Genomic DNA, 19,523 nt, shown 5'->3' with positions numbered 1-19,523 from the left:
GGGTTTCCCTAGGGGCCTTTTTGTAATATTTCCCTCCCCTAATTGATGGTTATAATGTTGCTTAGGGTTTGGGTAAAGATTACCCATGTTTTGCACATTTGCTCACTCTCTTTCCCCTCTTATCCATGGTTTTGGGAGATAGGGTTTAAGAGAGGCCTAGGGTTCTTTCCCCCTCTCCCAAGGTGATAGTTGCACACAATTAGGGTAATGCCTTTGGTCATTCCCAACTCTTGGTAAAAACTTAGTTTCCAAAGCCCCTTATACTTTTGCTCCTTAAGTTCTTCCACATGTGATCATAGTCTTGAGTGCCAAGGTGTGCTCCAGCCATGGCAACACCTGGGGTGTTACAGCCCTCCCCCCTTAAAGGAATCTCGTCCCGAGATTTGAGGTAGAGTCCCTTGGAGGGTGCTGGAAGGTGTGTTGGTGCTACTCTTTCTTTATACTCAAGTTTCTCTTGTTAACTGCTCTTCGAATGTCATTCTCTTTGCAACTTCAGAAGGAAGCCCTTCTTAAGTTGAATTCACAACTTAGACTATTCTTGCTATCTTAGTTTCCCTTATAATTGATTTCAAAGGGCAGGTGGGGGTGGGGTTCTGTGGTTACATACCGACTCTTTTGGGTAGAAAGTCGGGGAAGCGAGAGCGTAGAAAATCCTTAGTCTCCCATGTAGCTTCTTCTGTTGAATGGTGACTCCACTGAACCTTATACATTCTTACTGTCCTTGCCCGAGTTGATCTCTCCTTTTGATCTAATACCTTGACGGGGTACTCTTGGTAGGATAAATCTGGTTCTATCTCAATGTCTGGTTCCGGGAGTACTTCAGTGGGTAGACGAACGCATTTCCGCAGCTGAGATACATGGAACACATTATGCACTGCTGACATGTGAGGTGGCAATTCCAATTGGTAAGCTACGGGTCCACAACTTGCCTTGATCTCATAGGGTCCAATGTAGCGAGGGGCTAACTTGCCCTTGATCCCGAATCTCTGAACACCCTTGGTGGGTGATACCTTAAGATAGACATGATCTCCCACCTCAAACTGTAGAGGCTTCCGCCTCTTATCATGATAGCTCCTTTGCCTGGCCTGAGCAGCTTCCAAGTTCTTGGTAATGACCCTGACCTTTGCCTCTGCCTCGAGTACTAAGTCTGGCCCAAAAATTTCCCTTTCTCCTGCTTGAGACCAATTCAGTGGGGTCCTACACCTTCTCCCATACAATGCCTCAAAAGGTGCCATCTTCAGACTGGACTGATAGCTATTGTTGTAAGAGAACTCTGCCAAAGACAGACACTTGTCCCAATCGTTTCCATAATGTAGTGCACAGGCTCGCAACATATCTTCCAAAATCTGATTTACCCTTTCGGTCTGGCCATCTGTTTGTGGGTGATATGCTGAGCTTCGGATTACTTGGGTTCCAAGTGATTCTTGCAGTTTTTCCCAAAAGCGTGCCACAAACAGTGCTCCTCTGTCAGATATAATGGTCTTGGGAATACCATGCAATCTCACTATCTGATCAACATAAATTTCAGCATACTTCTCTGTCTTGTGGGTGGTGTGCACTGGCAAGAAATGAGCGGTCTTGGTCAACCTGTCCACGATAACCCAAATAGAATCATGGTGCCTGGAGGTATTGGGTAATCCCACTATGAAGTCCATGCAAATGTCCTCCCATTTCCAAGATGGTATGGGAAGGGGTTGCAAAGGGCCTGCTGCCTTCAAGTGACTAGCCTTTATCCTCTGACAAGTATCACACTCGGATATGTACTTGGCAATTTCCCTTTTCATTCTAGTCCACCAATATAAAGATCTGAGATCATGATACATCTTGTTGCTACCAGGGTGCATGGAGAATTTGGAAAGGTGAGCTTCATCTAGTATCTTCTTTCTGAGCTCAGGGTCCTTAGGAACAACCAATCGATCTCCAAACCATAGGATTCCCTTGCTGTCCTGACGGAAACACTTATATTTCTCTGCCTTCAGCTTGATCATTTCTTTGATAACCTGAACTCCCTTATCCCCAAGCTGTGCCTGAACTATTTGCTCTTGCAATGTGGGTTCCACCGAGATATAGCTTAGGTTACCCGAAGAAACAACTTCCAGGTTCAGTTTGCACAATTCATCACACAGGGTGGTAACTCCCACATCCATGCTCATGCAATAGCACTGGGCTTTTCTGCTTAAGGCATCTGCCACAACATTGGCCTTACCAGGGTGGTAATGCACCTCCAGATCATAGTCCTTGATCAACTCTAACCATCTCCTTTGCCTCATGTTCAGATCTGCCTGGGTGAAGATGTATTTGAGACTCTTGTGATCAGTGTAGATGTTACAGTGAGCTCCCATCAGGTAGTGTCTCCAAATCTTAAGAGCATGAACTACAGCTGCCAACTCTAGATCATGTGTGGGGTAGTTCTGCTCATGGGGCCTGAGTGCCCGGGAAGCATAAGCAATCACTCTGCTCTCTTGCATCAAGACACATCCCAAACCAGTACCAGAAGCATCACAATAAACTTCAAATGGCTTGGTATTGTCAGGTTGAGCTAACACCGGGGCTGTTGTCAAATGCTGTCTCAAGGTATGAAAGGCATCTTCACACTTTTGACTCCACTCAAATTTGACTCCCTTCTTCAACAGTTCAGTCATTGGTTTGGCAATTCTGGAGAAATCCGGAATAAATCGTCGATAATATCCTGCCAATCCCAGAAAACTCCGAATTTGCTTTACTGTGGTCGGGGGTTTCCAATCCATCACTTCTTGCACCTTCTCAGGATCAACTGATACCCCATCCTGAGAAATGGTATGACCCAAGAATTTGATCTCCTTCAGCCAGAACTCACACTTACTCAGCTTAGCATACAACTGATGATCACGCAGTCTCTGAAATACAGTATGCAAGTGTTTGGTGTGCTCGGCTTCGTTCTTGGAATAGATCAGTATATCATCAATGAAAACGACCACAAACTTGTCTAACTCTGGCATGAATATTGAGTTCATCAAATACATAAAATAAGCCGGGGCATTGGTCAGCCCAAAAGACATCACCAGAAACTCATACAGTCCATATCTGGTAGAGAAAGCTGTCTTGGGAATATCGCTAGCGCGGATCTTGATCTGATGGTATCCTGAGCGAAGGTCTATCTTGGAGAATACCTTGGCTCCAACCAACTGATCAAACAGAACATCAATGCGAGGCAACGGGTATTTGTTCTTTATGGTCACCGCATTGAGAGGGCGGTAGTCAACACACATCCTCAAACTCTCATCCTTTTTCTTCACAAATAATGCTGGACATCCCCATGGTGAAGTGCTTGGACGAATAAACCCCTTGTCCAACAATTCTTGCAATTGCTTCTTCAATTCTGCCAATTCAGCGGGAGGCATCCTATAAGGTCTCTTGGAGATAGGAGCAGTCCCGGGTTGCAACTCAATTGCGAACTCAATGTCTCGGTCAGGTGGCATTCCTGGCAATTCATCCGGAAAAACATCTGGATAGTCACGGACCACTGGGATCTTTTCCACTGGGGATTCTATCATAACAAAGGCACAAGAACGGGTGCATCCCTGGTCGGGTAAATATAAAACAGTCTCGCCATAAGCAGGGGAATGGATTTCAATGGCTCTGGCTGCAATGTCCAATACTGCCTGATGCCTGGTCAACCAGTCAGCTCCCAAAATAATATCCACGCTATCCAATCCTAAGATGAGAAGGGTGGTTCTAATCACCAGACTACCAAGTTTTATGGGCACTTGCCTGTTGATTTGATAAGTGGCAACTCTGCCTCCTGGTGTTGAAATTGTAATGCCCCCATCGGTATGGTGAAAGGGCAACTGGCATTTGGCACTAAATTTGGCACTGATAAAACTATGCGATGCACCAGAATCAAATAGAATAATAGCAGGATAATTCAAAACTGTAAAGATACCAGTCATGACGGGTGCTCCCTCTGGAATGTCAGCCATGGTGGTGAAGTTCAGCCTGCCTTGCCTCACTTGCACCTTCTGTCTCTTGCCTTGGTTCTGGTTGACATTCTGCCCCTGCCTCTACTGGTTCCTGGGGCAATTCTTGGCATAATGCCCAGTGTTGCCACAAGTGAAGCATCTGTTGTCATTGGCTTGGCGGTACTGCTGCTGCTGATTATTCCGCTGTGCTGGAAATTGATTGCGGTTGGGTGCCTGCTGCTGCTGCTGCTGAGGTCGAATTACCCATCGCCCTTGCTGCTGCTGGGGTCCCCTGCCCTGGGGGTCGGACACAATCCGGAAACGCTGTGGCTGAGCTGAGGGTCCTGCCACAGGGGTCTTCCTTTTCTTCTCTGCCTACCTAGCGGTAATGCAGTCCTCTTGGGAGATGGCCATGTTGACTAACTCATTGTAGCTGTTGGCCCTGACGGCGTTGAGACGATCCCGGAGCTTAGTGCTGAGCCCCCTTCTGAATCTGTCCCTCTTCTTCTCATCTGTATCCGCATGATATCCCGCATACTGGCACAAGTCATTAAAGGCCTGGGCATACTGCAACACTGTCCTGTTGCCCTGAGTGAGTGCCAAGAACTCATTGAGCTTCCTGTCCATGATCCCGGCTGGTATATGGTGTCCTCTAAAAGCTGCCTTAAACTCCCTCCACTCCACCTCTCGGTCCTCTGGCTGCATAGCAAGAAAATGATCCCACCAAGTCCTTGCAGGTCCGCGAAGCTGCTGGGTGGCGAACCTGACTTTGGTGACCTCTGAGCAAACTCCATGGAGCAGTGGGAATTTGGATTCCACCACTCGCAGCCATACATCTGCGTCAAGTGGGTCTTCCGCCCTTGTGAACAGTGGAGGCTGGGTGCTGAGGAATTCCTGATAGGTGGCCGCCGCGGGGTGACGTTGGTGGTCTCCACCACCATAATGCTGGGGTGGTGGCTGACGTTGAGCCAACTGCCTCAGGATCTCATTCTGCTGAGCCATGAGCTCCTGCAGAGTGGGAGGTGGGGGTGGTGGTGGAACGTGCTCGTTCTGGCCACGGCGCTGCCTCCCAGCCATCTGAAAAACCACATACTTACTTAACACCACCGTTCCAATTTCAAGATTTCAACACGGGGAAAAAGTTAAAAACAGCATGAAAGATCTAACTTCAACAAAAGGGATTCTTTAGGAGGCATAAATTCTTCCTTCCAAATTAAACTGACAATAGCATCCATCAAACAAGCTCCCAAGATAGTTTAACATGGTTACATCAAATTGTTTCAAAATGACTCAACTCTATCTAGCCTAGTACCCCAAGGGTGCAAAAGCTAAGCTAGTTGCGAGGAGTCTGACTGTCCGACTTCTAAGCCTACCCTGGACACCTAGTGAGCGAACGAAGCAACACTGGACTCGGGGGAAGGTGGTCTTCCCGAGCCAGCAGTGTCCACACTGGAGGCAGGCTCATCTCCTCCCTCAATGTCGACGTCCTCGTCGTCCTCCTGGTCCTGGATCTCTTGGTGATGCATGTCCAGGTGCTCGTTAGCCTCAGCAAGCTGTTGCTGAGTGTTAAGGAGCTGATCCTCGAGAACCTCGATGGTGTTCTCCCTGGTACCCACCAGTTCCTCCAACTCCTGAATATCAGTGGATAGCTGCTCCACCTGCAAGTCCTTTTCCACCATTTCCTGAGATAGGTCAACCACAAGCTCCTCTCGGTTATCCAGCGTGATCTTTGTTGCCTCCAGCAGTGCCATCAAATGGGACATTGCCTCACCGCGCATCACTTGCAGACGGTACAGAGCATTCATGCACTGTACTGTTAAGTGCGCAGTCTGTCCTGGGTAGATGGCCCAGATGTCCTTGGCATGTTCCACCCGATCCTTCCACATTGGGTCGTCCTCCTTTTCAGCGGGGAACAAGCCAATGGGATGGGTAGCCAGCTCCAAGGGATGGAACCCGCAGAAGGTAGTCAATCCATGCAGAGCGATCGCCTCGATCGTGTCCTCTGCCCGGTACCCGAAAGACTCTGAGTCCAAGGAGCGCCAGCCTGGCTGCAGGGGATGAGGCTCCAGAGTCATCCTCACCCTACAGCGGGGTACCCGGTGCTTCTCGAACTGCTGCACCGCGTACTGAGGGGGTGTCGTGTATCCAGCCCCCTGAAGCACCTCCCACAAAATGCGGGGAAAGCCCTCTCGTGCAAGTCCGTCAGTGTGGGTCAGTGCATTTCCTTCATCGGAGGATCCGTGGGAAGTCATCTGTGTACGGTTAAGCGTAAGTAAAAGAAAAGAATTATAAAAAGAACAAAAACTCAGCCTTTCTCTAGTTAAGTAAAAAGGCACTAAGGACCTAGCTGGTTGTTATCTTGTTTTTAAGTCCTTACTTAGTTATCTATTGCTTAATTATGAATGCATGCATGCTCGTCCTGAACGACCTCACAACAAGCTAAAAGGAATAGGGAGGAACTCCCATCCTGTAAAAGTGGCCTGTAGGGCCTAATTACTTAGCCACCTAGCTACCCTTCTAGTAACCTAAGGCTTCACGTCCTAGGTCTATCCTGCTCGTCCTACTATCTATCCAACCTTGTTTCTATCCAATTTTATTTAGAAAAATTGATGGTATTTACATTTTATTGATTCCTCTGTGGTGGTACAAGCTCCGATACCAGCTGTGGCGGAACTGCCCGAATTATTCCAACTTAAGTGCCCAAGTCCCGCCTTAGAGGCTAGACCACACTTAAATGGGAATAACCCGTCAATCCCTCGGATCTAGTCCGACACGGCCACTGACAGGATCAAGTACCACAATCTCACTCGAAGGTGAGTCACAGAGCAAATACAATAAAGCATAAAACCATACATGTCGCAATGTTAAGTTATTACATCACCATCATCATCATCGGAGTTTTTGCAAAAGTAACCATCATTGTTTTGAAGTGCAGCGGAAAAAAAACTAACGGTCATTAAACAGAGAGATGGGGAAGCCTGTCCCATCACTCCTCATGCTCCTCCTCAGCCGAGGCAGGGTCCCACTCGACAGTCCAACCCGGTGGCAGGGTGGTCGGCCAAGTTATCCCAGCAACCATCTCCTCCAGAGAACCTGTAAAAATTATGCCACAAGCAAGGCTGAGTATACTAATACTCAGCTAGACTTACCCGGTGTGAGGAGTCTACTCCTCTACCTCTAGACATGCAGCTGTTTGGCTGTGGGGTTTGGTTGCCAAAAGCACTAGCTGAGTTTCTAAATCAAGATTTTAACTTAATCAAAGTTAAGTGTGACTCTCTTAAGGCTAAAAGTGGACTATCTACTCATACATGGTAGCAAGCATCATTAACAGTCAACATCTTATCTCAACTCATCATACTTCCACTTATTACTCAATGCAGTACAATGGATCAAGCAGTCTCATTAGCTGCGAGAAGCAGACGATTCGAATCGAGTTTTTATCCTTGCAAGGTAAACCTAAACACACGACATGTAGGGGCACTCCGTCCCCACACACATCAACCGTCCCCATCGATTCCCTGGCAACAGAAAGGGGCTCACCGCCTTGGCGTACAATGCCTCACTGACCCCGACTGGCCGTCGTGCAGTGACCGCACTTGTACCCACCATAACCGGAATGGGAGACCTCGTCTGAGGTCGCGTGAGGAATCTGCGGGCAGGTTCACTCAGGTACTAGGCTTACCGATTTACCATATTTCTCGGTATGTGTTTAGTACATTCAAACGCTTGACACAGGTATCCGCACGTTAATCCTTATTCCATTTTCCATCTCGTAAACAACCAATCCCCATGGATTGTTGTCCACCAACTAGTATCATGACAGTGTGAAAAGTGGGTACAATCAATTTCCTGATCTCGCGCGAGTGCTAGAAAAATCACTCGTCTTCTACCGAGATCCTAATTAAATGAAGCAACTACTCGACCTGTCATACTAGTATTCATTTCAAAAGGATTCCTGAGATCATGCAACTAGGGTTTCAAACAATTCCTACACCTAAGTGCACAATCAATCCTACAATCATTAAGTGAAGTAAAATAGCATAAATAACAGGTTATGCATAAAACCGGGGCTTGCCTTCCAAAGCAGTGGCAGGCAGGTCCTCTGGTGCTGGCTCTGGTGCTGGATCGGGGGCAACCTCCTGGGCAGCTCCTTGCTCCGGCACGAGGATGTACTCTCCGTCCGCAAGATTACAGTCTATCGAAATGCAATGAACATGTATGTCATGATTATGCAAGATTTAAGAACATTAAGTTAAAGAAACTAAGTTAAGAATTAACTTAGGGTTTCCTGGTTCTGTGGGGCTTCTAGTGGTATACATAGACTTTGACTTATTACCCTTTAAGCTTAGGTTTGGCTTTAGGATAACACAGTAGAATTTGTATTGTCTTGATACACTCTAGTGGACAGAGTACAAGGTTTTGGAAATCATTATTCCACATTATTCATTTTCCTTTATTTAATTTTCCATTTAGGGTTTCTAAGGTAGGTTTGAACTACATCATGGTTTTAATAATTTCTAAAAATTCTGTAAAAATTACAGTGGGTTGTCACTTGTTGTTTTAGCTTGTTTTAAGAATTTGAGACTTAAGTACAAAAGCTAGGCTTTAAACAAAAAAAAATAACCACAGTTGGGCAAGATGGGCCATTTTACACTACACCTCTTAGTTAGGGGTAGGCTCTGTCCTAAAGGTTATTTTTGTTGGCATCCTATGGTAATAATAGGCCTCTGGGCTAAAAATCACAGAAAACTAAGGGGTGGTTATTTAGTTATGCTTTTCTTAAGTTTCATGTCAAAAAGGCTCTTTCTACTACATTACTATTTGAAAAATGTCAAACAGCAGATTTCATATTTTTCCTAAGTTCTTTCTAATAAAACAATAGTTATCCCAAGGGTGGGGGTGTTTTTACCTTGGGGTTATTTTTGTAGAATTTTTCTAAGTTTCACTTGTTTTATTAAAATAAAAGAGATCTTAATTATTTTACACTAAAACAGGGTATGATATATTTTTCTAGTGAACTACATTAACTAAGTATCTTAACAAAAATAGGGGTGCCCTCTGGTTCAATATTTGTGTCACTTTTCCTATTTTTCTTAAACTTAAGCATATTTGGAATAAGGGGTTAAAACTAACTTAATGTAATGGACAGAGGGGTTTAACATTTTTAAACAGGTTAGTAGGTGAATATAAACTTCTCCAAATTTTCCTAACCTTAGTCAAATAGCCTAACTATTTTTCTTACTATTATTTAGCTTTTGGCCAAAGTTAACATTAAATCAGAACTTTTAAGTTTTCCACAGCACCAAGGGGTTTTATATTTTTCCTAAATAGGTTACATGATTTAGAGTCTGGCAAAATTGGTTTGACCAAAATTGGATAAACCAAACAGAAGTTATGGGTTTTTAAAGTTTCTGTTTGAATTTAAATTAGGTTTTAATTAAGTTTTCCTGGAAAAACAGTTTGCGCCGAGGTCCCTGGGTTTAAAACAATTCAAACCTCGCAGATCTACCCTTAAGGCACTATTCACTTGAGTCTCTGACCTTTCACTTAACCCCCCTGGGTTTCTCTCCCTCTCACCCGCAGTCCCTCCCTCAACTGAAACAGTAGCCGCGGGAAAGAAAAGGGTGGCGCGGCTTACCGGCGGCGAGGGAGGTCCGGCGAAGGGTAGGGTTGGCTCGGGGAGGGTCTGGCGATCACGTCGAAGGTACGGCTCGTTGTCGGGGATGGCCGGAATCGCCCGGTCCACGAGAGCAGGCGGGCGAGCTCGTCGGCGGCGTGTGCTCCGGCCTATCCACGGCGGCATAGTTCAATCCAAGGGCATAGGGAGCTTCGTGGAGGTCTAAGGAGTCTAACCGTGCAAGGAATCGAAGAGAGGTGCACGGTGTACCTCGGTCCACGGTTGCCGGCGGTCGGTTGAAATCCGGTGACCTTGGGCCGGCCTCTCCGGTGAAGCAGAGCCCGATTCCTCGCTCGGGGAGCTTCACAGAGACGTGCACAGTCTTCTCCGAGGGCTGGACGGGGTTGGGAATGGCTGGGCTGGCCGGTCTACGGTGGCAGGGGCTTGGGTGGCCGCGGGCACGTCGCGTATGGGCAAACGGCGGCGAACTGAGCTCCGGTGAGGCTTGAGCGCGTGCGGAGGGGTACGGCCAAGGCTCCTGGGCGTTTTATAGTCGCGGACGCGGACCAGGGCACTGGCTTGGCTTGGGCGCGGCGCGGGCGCGCGCGCGGGCGTGCTCTGGCGCGGCAGACGGCGTCGAACACGTGGCGATTTGTTTCTTCCAGTGTTCAAATGTCGCCAGAGGTCGCAAACGTGCGAATCTTTGCAAAAGTCCGGCGCAGACCTCTTCCTGGCACCTAGGGCTGTCACTCAACTGTGAGACGCCGGGGCAGATACGGCCTAGGGAGGGAGATCTTCGGGTGCCAAAACAGGTGTGTCATACTGAGCATATCACGACAAAAGCCATGCCATGGCATGTCAAACGTCCGAGTCTCGAGCTCAACTTTTTCCAGTGGGTGCCCTAAGTGGTATTGCACATTTTTGGTATAGAACCCAAGTGGTTTTGGCGCCATTTTTAAAGTGAACACGGTTGATCTTTGATTTAGGGCTAAAATGGGACTTAGAGGGAATTAGAGAGCTCTAGCTCTCTCTCCACTTGGAGATTTGAAATGGGGTTTCCCTAGGGGCCTTTTTGTAATATTTCCCTCCCCTAATTGATGGTTATAATGTTGCTTAGGGTTTGGGTAAAGATTACCCATGTTTTGCACATTTTCTCACTCTCTTTCCCCTCTTATCCATGGTTTTGGGAGATAGGGTTTAAGAGAGGCCTAGGATTCTTTCCCCCTCTCCCAAGGTGATAGTTGCACACAATTAGGGTAATGCCTTTGGTCATTCCCAACTCTTGGTAAAAACTTAGTTTCCAAAGCCCCTTATACTTTTGCTCCTTAAGTTCTTCCACATGTGATCATAGTCTTGAGTGCCAAGGTGTGCTCCAGCCATGGCAACACCTGGGGTGTTACACGCGGACCATCCGGGGTCCGCAGAAAAGGAGCAACGGCTAGGAAGTGGTTGGAGGCTATAAATACAACTCCAACCACCTCCATTCACTTGATCCAAGCACTCCACTCATACACATTCAATACAAGAGCTAGCAATCCATTCCAAGACACATTCAAAGCTTCCAATCTCTCCAAGTTCCACAATTGACACAAGTGATCATTAGTGATTAGTGACTTGTGAGAGTGTGATTCGTGTTTCATTTGTCGCTCTTGTTGCTTGGTTATCTTAATTGTGCTTTCTTCATCTCTCTCTAAACTCTCTAAGTGTTTTGTAAAATTTGCAAGAGACACCTAATTGTGTGGTGATCCTTGCAGGGTCTTAGTGACCCGTGAGATTGAGAAAAAGCACTCAACCGGTCTAAGTGAGCGATTGAGAGAGGGAAAGGGTTAGAATAGACCCGGCCTTTGTGGCCTCCTCAATGGGGACTAGGTTCTTTGGAACCGAACCACGGGAAACAAATCACCATGTTCATTTGTGTTGATCTTTCATCACTCAATTTGTTTCTCCCCTCTCCTCTCTCTCTAAAGTTCTCTTGCTCACATCGTTTTGAGTTTGCTCCAAAAGTTATCCGCATTAATTGAGCAACTCATTGCAATCTTCCACACTTTGAATTATTTCTAACAATAATCCTGGGTATAGTGTGTGTTCAAAGTTTATAATTTCCAGGTTTCGCCTATTCACCCCCCTCTACGCGACTTTCATGACCCCATCTGACTTTGCACATTCTGATAGTGTTCCTCCGGGTGACTCTATTTCTAGTCTCCAGAATTTGCGTTGGCTTCTCTATGTAGGTCAAGTCTTATTGGACTTCCAGGTCTTCCACTAGCAACCGTTCCTCTGGCACACGCATATACTTCTTCAACTGAGACACATGAAAGGCATCATGTACCACTGACAAACCTTCTGGTAAGCTGAGCTGATATGCCACTTCTCCACGCTTAGCGAGAATCTAATACAGACCAACATATCGGGGTGTTAGCTTGCCTTTGACCTCGAACCTTCTTTCTCCTCTAATAGGCGATACCTTTAAGTAGACAAAATCTCCCACTTCAATACTCAACTCTCTTCTTGTGTCTGCATAACTTCACTGCCTTGACTGTTCTATTTTCAGATTCTCCCAAACCATCTTGATATTCTCTTCAGCTTCGAGCAAAATGTTGAGCCCAAACACTTGCTTCTCTCTAGGCTGATCCCAATGCAATAGATTTCTGCAACTCCTTCCATAAAGTGCCTAAAACAGTGACATCTTTAAATTAGCCTAAAAATTGTTATTATAGGAGAATTCTGCATAAGGTAACCTCTTGTCCCATCATGACTCATCTTGTAACGCACATGCTCTCAACATATGATATGACCATGCCATTAAGCAATACATTACAACCCCCAAGGCATACTACATCAACTCAAGCACAACCAACATCATCACCAACCCAAGCCTTTGATGGACCAATTACACGTAGCCGAGCTAAGAAGCTACATCAAGAGGTGCACACGCTACTTTATGAATTTCAATTAAACACTAATGAGAACTTTATGCTACCTAAGTCGTGTATGTTGATATTACTTAGGTTCACCAAAGAGGAAGGACAAAACATATCAAGGCCGGATCAGCAAGAAGAGCTATGTCCGAGTCAGTCTAGCGCTATAGAACCGTCCAGAAGAAACAGTCATATCTTTGGACTCCCAAAAGCTATGAAGGCCCATAAGTACTTTTTGGAAAGCTCTTGAAGTCTAGTTTCCAATGCTTCTAAAGCCGACTTAATCAAATCTACCAGAAAGGCAGCTGGCTTACTTTAGTGCCGACTGGTCAGAAGGTCAACAGTCAGCTTGATGACCAAGTTTTCGTATTAAACTGCATCATTCTATGAAGTTTCATTAAGTATGATATATATGGTGAGAAAGCTTATCAAGTTAGCTTTCCAACGCAACCAGTCCCACATCATTTGGAGATTCCTAGAAAAAGTTATTATCAAAATACTAAAGGCTGCACAGAAGTCAAACAGCCACACGGAATTCAGCTCTGCAGATCTCCCGAAGAGGCTCCTTCACATCAGCACGTGAAAATACTTTTGTTTTGTGTTTATACCTCTCTAAGGCTGGTTGTTACTAGTATAAATACCCCCTATGTCTATGATGTAAGGCAGCTTATGATAATCTAAAACAGAACCCCTTTTGTTCAGCTGTGTGCTAACAAATATTGAGAGTGATCTCTACCCCTTTGCTCTTGTGAATACCTTCACGGGATTGCAAAAGTGGCGGCTTCAGCCGCTCCCAATTGGTGCTCCTACTCCCTTCGAGGTCTCCTCAATTGATTGTAGGCTGTGTTGGTTGGTTCTTTGAGAGTGTGGTTGGGCGAATCCTCGATTTAGGCTGCCGGTTAAATACGGTGGTTGGCTTTGAGTTTTATTTGTCAGGTTGCACTAGTTATCGTTGCTTGTAGCAAGTTATCTTGGCTTCTTCGAAGCTAGTTATCTGAAGATTGATCCTACGTCGTGAAGATCGGGCATCGTGACACATCATCTGGTATCAAAGCCTCAGTTGCCACGGTAGGATTCTTTACCCTTAGCTACATATATTTTGTGTTCGTCCTATCCACCAAAAAGCCATAAAATATTTTTGCCATAGCCCTTTGTTTCAATCTGTTGTTCCAGTGAGTTTTGTTAAGTTTCAGTCCTTAGAGTCTTTGTTTAGTTGCTGGTCACTCTATCTTCGTGTTTCCTTTGAGCCTCTTATATATATCTGAAAATATCCACAAAAAGAAAAATCTGAAAACCCTCATCATTACCTTCACGTTAACTTTGATCCTATTTAAGTTATAGCTGCTGGTTGAGTTCTTTGTCAAATTATTATAAAGTGTGCAATATTATATCAGATCTCTGTGTTTAGTTCTATAAAAAAAGAGTATCAAAAAAGAGAAGAAAGAAAAGTACCCCAAAAAAAGTGTTGAGCAATATTGTGAAAGAAAAGAAAAACGATCGGTTTGTTTATGTGCACAAGTGCTGAAAGTTCATCAAGTTGTTCAACCAGTTTGCTATTGTCATTTGGTGCAAAATTTTGGTTGGGTCTGATCGCAACACTTGCATTCCAATCATACTCCTTGATTTGCATCAAATCTGAAATTTCTTTGCGCGTGTGTTTGATCTACTTCCATCACTCGAATCTTGTGGTCAGCACTAGGCAGTGAACTTCTAGTTGGATTGATATTTAACTTTACAACAACTAGGATTTAGATTGCATTCCTTGTTTACTATTCCCCACCAAGCTCCACATATAAGCCATCGTAATCAGTACTCTGGTCTTGTATTCGCTTAACCATCACTTTCTTGTTACCACCACACATTTTTCTTGCAACCCGCAGGGACCTCATAAGAGCTTTGGTTGGTAAGAGTGGTGAGGTTGTGAGATTCTATATAGCTTCATATTCCACCTATATTTGTTGCCTTGTCGCCACTAATTTCGCAGGAAGATGGATCCCAACGCTGAGATTGAAGACTGTGTCACCATGATACAATTTAATGAGCTCAAACAAAGCATAGAAGCCAAGCAAGATCTGTTGGCACAAGATCTTCAGACACTTATGGCTGAAATCAGAGGTCGTTGTCGACTCCCTGATGGTGCAAGAAACCATGATGAAGATGGGGAAGGAGGTGAAGGAAATTATTCTAGAAGACCAAGTGAACATGGGAGGAGAAATCAAGGTGCTGCACGTGGTAGAAGAAGAGGACGGAATTGAAGAAATGATGACAATGAAGAATCTGAATTTGGGGATGATGATCAGTCCCAACATCGCTATGGTCGTCGTCATCATAGAGGCGTCAACCAAGAAGAGAGATTTGGGAAACTTAAGTTTACCTTGCCAAAATTTGATGGTAAATCTGATCCTGAAGATTATTTCACATGGGAATTGAAGGTGGAGAAAATCTTTCGCCTACATAATTATTCAGAGGAGAAGAAACTTGCAATGGCATCTCTTGAGTTTGAAGGATATGCTCTGATTTGGTGGGAGCAACTTCTTCATGATCGTGAAGAAGATGGAGAGGACTCTATTGTTACTTGGCAAGAGATGAAGCGAGAAATGAGAATTCGTTTTGTGCCGAAGCATTATCGACGTGATCTTTTTGATAAATTGCAGAACTTGAGGCAAGGAAGTTTCTCTGTTGAGGAGTATTATAAGGAGATGGAGAAGGCCATGATTAGAGCCAATGTGTATGAAGACGAAGAGCAAACCATTGCACGTTTCATGGCTGGGTTACACTGCAACATTTAGCGTATTGTTGAGTTTCAGCCGTACCAAAGTCTTATTGATTTGGTACATCAAGCCACCAAAGCTGAACGCCAGCTGCAACAAGATGCTAAGAGCAGCAAGCCCTTGTCATATGGTGCACGAACCATGACTGGAGGAAGCAAATCGATCTCAAGGTTTACTGCTGCATCCTCAGCAACAAAAGGTTCAACTGGAGGCTTGCGATCCAATATTCAAGGCAATTCTAGTGGAAAGAACGGTGCTGCTCCAAACACGAGTTATAAACCAGCAGCATCCACTTCAACATCAGTGGGTTCAACAACCAAGAGTAGTGGTATTCAGTGCTTCAAGTGTGGAGGTCATGGTCATGTCATAAAGGAATGTCCAAATAATCGTGTGATCCTTGTGACTGATGATGGAGAATATACATCAGCTAGTGAAGAGGAAGCTGAAGTAGGAAATGAAGATGACATTGATAAATCTGAAGAACATACAGGATGTGAATTTGAGTATGGTACTACTCTTGTGGTTACACAAATCTTGAGTGTTCAAATGAAAGAAGCTGAAATTGGACAGCGACATAATCTTTTTCAAACGCGAGCCAAAGTGCAAGACAAAGTGGTAAAGGTGATTGTTGATGGAGGGAGCTGCCATAATCTTGCAAGTCGTGAGATGGTTGAAAAGCTTGGTTTGAAGTTGCAGCGACACCCTCATCCATATCATGTCCAATGGTTGAATGAATCGGGAGATATCAAGATTGGTTATAAGGTGAAAGTTCCGTTCAAGATTGGAGAGTATGTTGACACAGTGGAGTGCGATGTTGCACCCATGTCTGTGTGTCACATGCTACTAGGAAGACCTTGGCAATATGACCGATATTCTCAGCATTGTGGAAGAACAAATTAATACACGCTAGATCTGAAAGGGAGAAAGTTTGTACTTAAGCCTATGACCCCTCAACAAATCATGGCTGAACATTTACAAAAGAAAACTGAAATTAGTACAACAAGTAGAGGAGGAGAAGAGCAAAAGAAATTGAGTGCCATCCACAATTCGGTGAGCGAGTGCTACAAGCCAAATTCCAGAGATAAAAAGAAGGAAGAGGGAGAACATCTAGTTATGCTAGCCACAAAATCTGAGCTAAGAGAAGTGAGGAACAACCCATATCAAGTGCTCTTTGTACTTGTGAACAAAGATGTTTTGATTTCTCCTAACGACATAACATCTCTTCCTAGTGTTGTGGTTGATCTTTTGCAGGATTTTGAAGACGTGTTTCCACAAGAAATACCGACTGGACTACCTCCAATTCGAGGGATTGAGCATCAAATCGATCTTATTCCAGGGGCTGCACTTCCTAACCGTCCACCATATCGAACCAGTCCTGAAGAAACTAAGGAAATACAAAGGCAAGTGCAAGAACTTCTTGATAAAGGTTTTGTTCGTGAAAGCTTAAGCCCTTGTGCTGTTCCTGTGATTTTAGTACCTAAGAAAGATGGATCTTGGAGGATGTGTGTTGATTGTAGAGCTATAAATAATATTACCGTTCGCTATCTCCATCCTATTCCACGGCTAGATGATATGCTTGATGAATTAAGTGGTTCCACAATTTTTACTAAAATTGATTTGAGAAGTGGATACCATCAAATAAGAATGAAAACTGGAGATGAATGGAAGACTGCATTTAAAACAAAATTTGGGTTGTATGAATGGTTAGTGATGCCCTTTGGGTTAACTAATGCTCCTAGTACCTTTATGAGATTAATGAACCATGTCTTAAGAACTTTCATTGGAAAATTTGTTGTTGTCTACTTCGATGATATTCTAATTTACAACAAGTCTTTTGATGAACATGTGAAACACATTCGACAAGTTTTAGATGAGCTAAGAAAGGAGAAATTATTTGCTAATCTTGAGAAGTGCAGTTTTTACACAGACCATGTTGTGTTTCTTGGCTTTGTTGTTTCAGCAAAAGGAATAGAGGTGGATGAATCCAAGGTGAAAGCCATCAAGGATTGGCCAGCTCCAACGAATGTAAGTCAAGTAAGAAGTTTTCATGGTCTTGCTGGGTTTTATAGAAGATTTGTGCGAGATTTTAGTACTATCGCTTCCCCTTTAAATGAATTGACAAAGAAAGGTGTTGAATTTAAATTGGGAAACTCACAAGAAGATGCTTTTCAAGAATTGAAGAAACATTTGACTGAAGCACCTGTACTTATTCTTCCTGATTTCACTAAAACTTTTGAAGTAGAATGTGATGCTAGTGGGATTGGGATAGGAGGAGTTTTAATGCAACAAGGAAAACCTATAGCATATTTTAGTGAAAAATTGGGAGGTGCTCAATTAAATTATTTTGTGTATGACAAAGAATTGTATGCTTTGGTCCGAGCGCTTGAAACATGGCAGCACTACTTATGGCCAAAAGAGTTTGTTATTCATTCCGATCATGAAGCTTTGAAGTATTTGAAAGGGCAAGCCAAACTGAACCGTCGCCATGCCAAATGGGTTGAGTTTATCGAAACATTTCCATACATTGTGAAATATAAGAAAGGTAAGGACAATGTGGTCGCTGATGCCTTGTCTCGAAGGAATGTGTTGTTGAATCAACTAGAGGTAAAAGTTTTTGGGGCTTGAAAATTTGAAAGAAATGTATAATGATGATCCTGAATTTTCAGAACCATACAATCATTGTAAAGATGGAAAGGGTTGGGAAAAATATCATATACATGATGGATTTTTGTTTAGAGCTAACAAACTTTGTGTACCAAATTCTTCGGTTAGATTGCTTTTATTGCAGAAGTCACATGGAGGAGGTCTAACAGGTCATTTTGGACAAAAGAAGACTTATGAACTGCTCAGTGATCATTTCTATTGGCCCAAGATAAGGAGAGACGTCATCAGATTTGTGGAGCGTTGTGTCACTTGTCACAAAGCTAAGTCAAAACTGAACCCTCATGGTTTATATACTCCTTTACCCACTCCTAAAATTCCTTGTGAAGACATAAGCATGGATTTTATTTTAGGGCTACCGATGACTCGAAAAAAGAGAGATTCTGTTTTTGTTGTGGTTGATAGATTTTCAAAAATGGCTCATTTTATCCCATGCAACAAGAGTGATGATGCTTCACATGTTGCCAATTTGTTTTTCAGAGAAATCTTGAGGCTACATGGAGTGCCCAAAACCATCGTATCTGACCGTGATGTGAAGTTTGTGAGCTATTTTTGGAAAACATTGTGGGCAAAGCTTGGGACTAAACTTTTGTTCTCCACAACATGTCACCCCCAAACTGATGGACAAACTGAAGTAGTGAATCGTACATTGTCAATGCTGCTGCGAATAATGGTAAAGAAGAACTTGAAGGATTGGGAGGAATGTTTGCCATACATGGAGTTTGCTTATAACAGGGCAGTACATTCTACAACTAATTTATGCCCCTTCGAAATTGTATATGGGTTCAAACCTATTGCTCCGATAGATTTGTTGCCCCTTCCATTGCAGGAAAGAACTAATATGGAAGCTTCCAAACGTGCTGCATACATAAAAAAGATACATGAGAAGACCAAGGAAGCACTTGAGCTCAAAGCAGTGCGCAAGGCAGCAAGCATGAACAAGCATAGGAAGAAAGTGTTATTTGAACCGGGTGACTTGGTTTGGATTCACTTGCGCAAGGAGCGTTTTCCTAATCAGCGCAAATCCAAATTGATTCCACGAGAGGATGCTCCATTTCGTGTTCTTGCCAAGATCAATGATAATGCATACAAGATAGATCTTCCACCAAGCTATGGCGTGAGCAACACGTTCAATGTTGCTGACCTCTTACCATATACAAGTGAAGACACTTCAGAGTCGAGGACGACTCCTTTTCAAGGGGAGGAGGATGATATGACCATGCCATTAAGCAATACGTTACAACCCCCAAGGCATACTACATCAACTCAAGTACAACCAACATCATCACCAACCCAAGCCTTTGATGGACCAATTACACGTAGCCGAGCTAAGAAGCTACATCAAGAGGTGCACGCGCTGCTTTATAAATTTCAATTAAACACTAATGAGAACTTTATGCTACCTAAGTCATGTATGTTGATATTACTTAGGTTCACCAAAGAGGAAGGACAAAACATATCAAGGTCGGATCAGCAAGAAGAGCTATGTCCGAGTCAGTCTAGCGCTACAGAACCATCCATAAGAAATAGTCATATCTTTTGACTCCCAAAAGCTATGAAGGCCCATAAGTACTTTTTGGAAAGCTCTTGAAGTCTAGTTTCCAATGTTTCTAAAGCC

The sequence above is a fragment of the Zea mays genome, chromosome 5 (assembly GCF_902167145.1).
Source record: "Zea mays cultivar B73 chromosome 5, Zm-B73-REFERENCE-NAM-5.0, whole genome shotgun sequence".
NCBI classification, from domain to species: Eukaryota; Viridiplantae; Streptophyta; class Magnoliopsida; order Poales; family Poaceae; genus Zea; species Zea mays.
Note: the sequence above shows the minus strand (reverse complement) of the source record.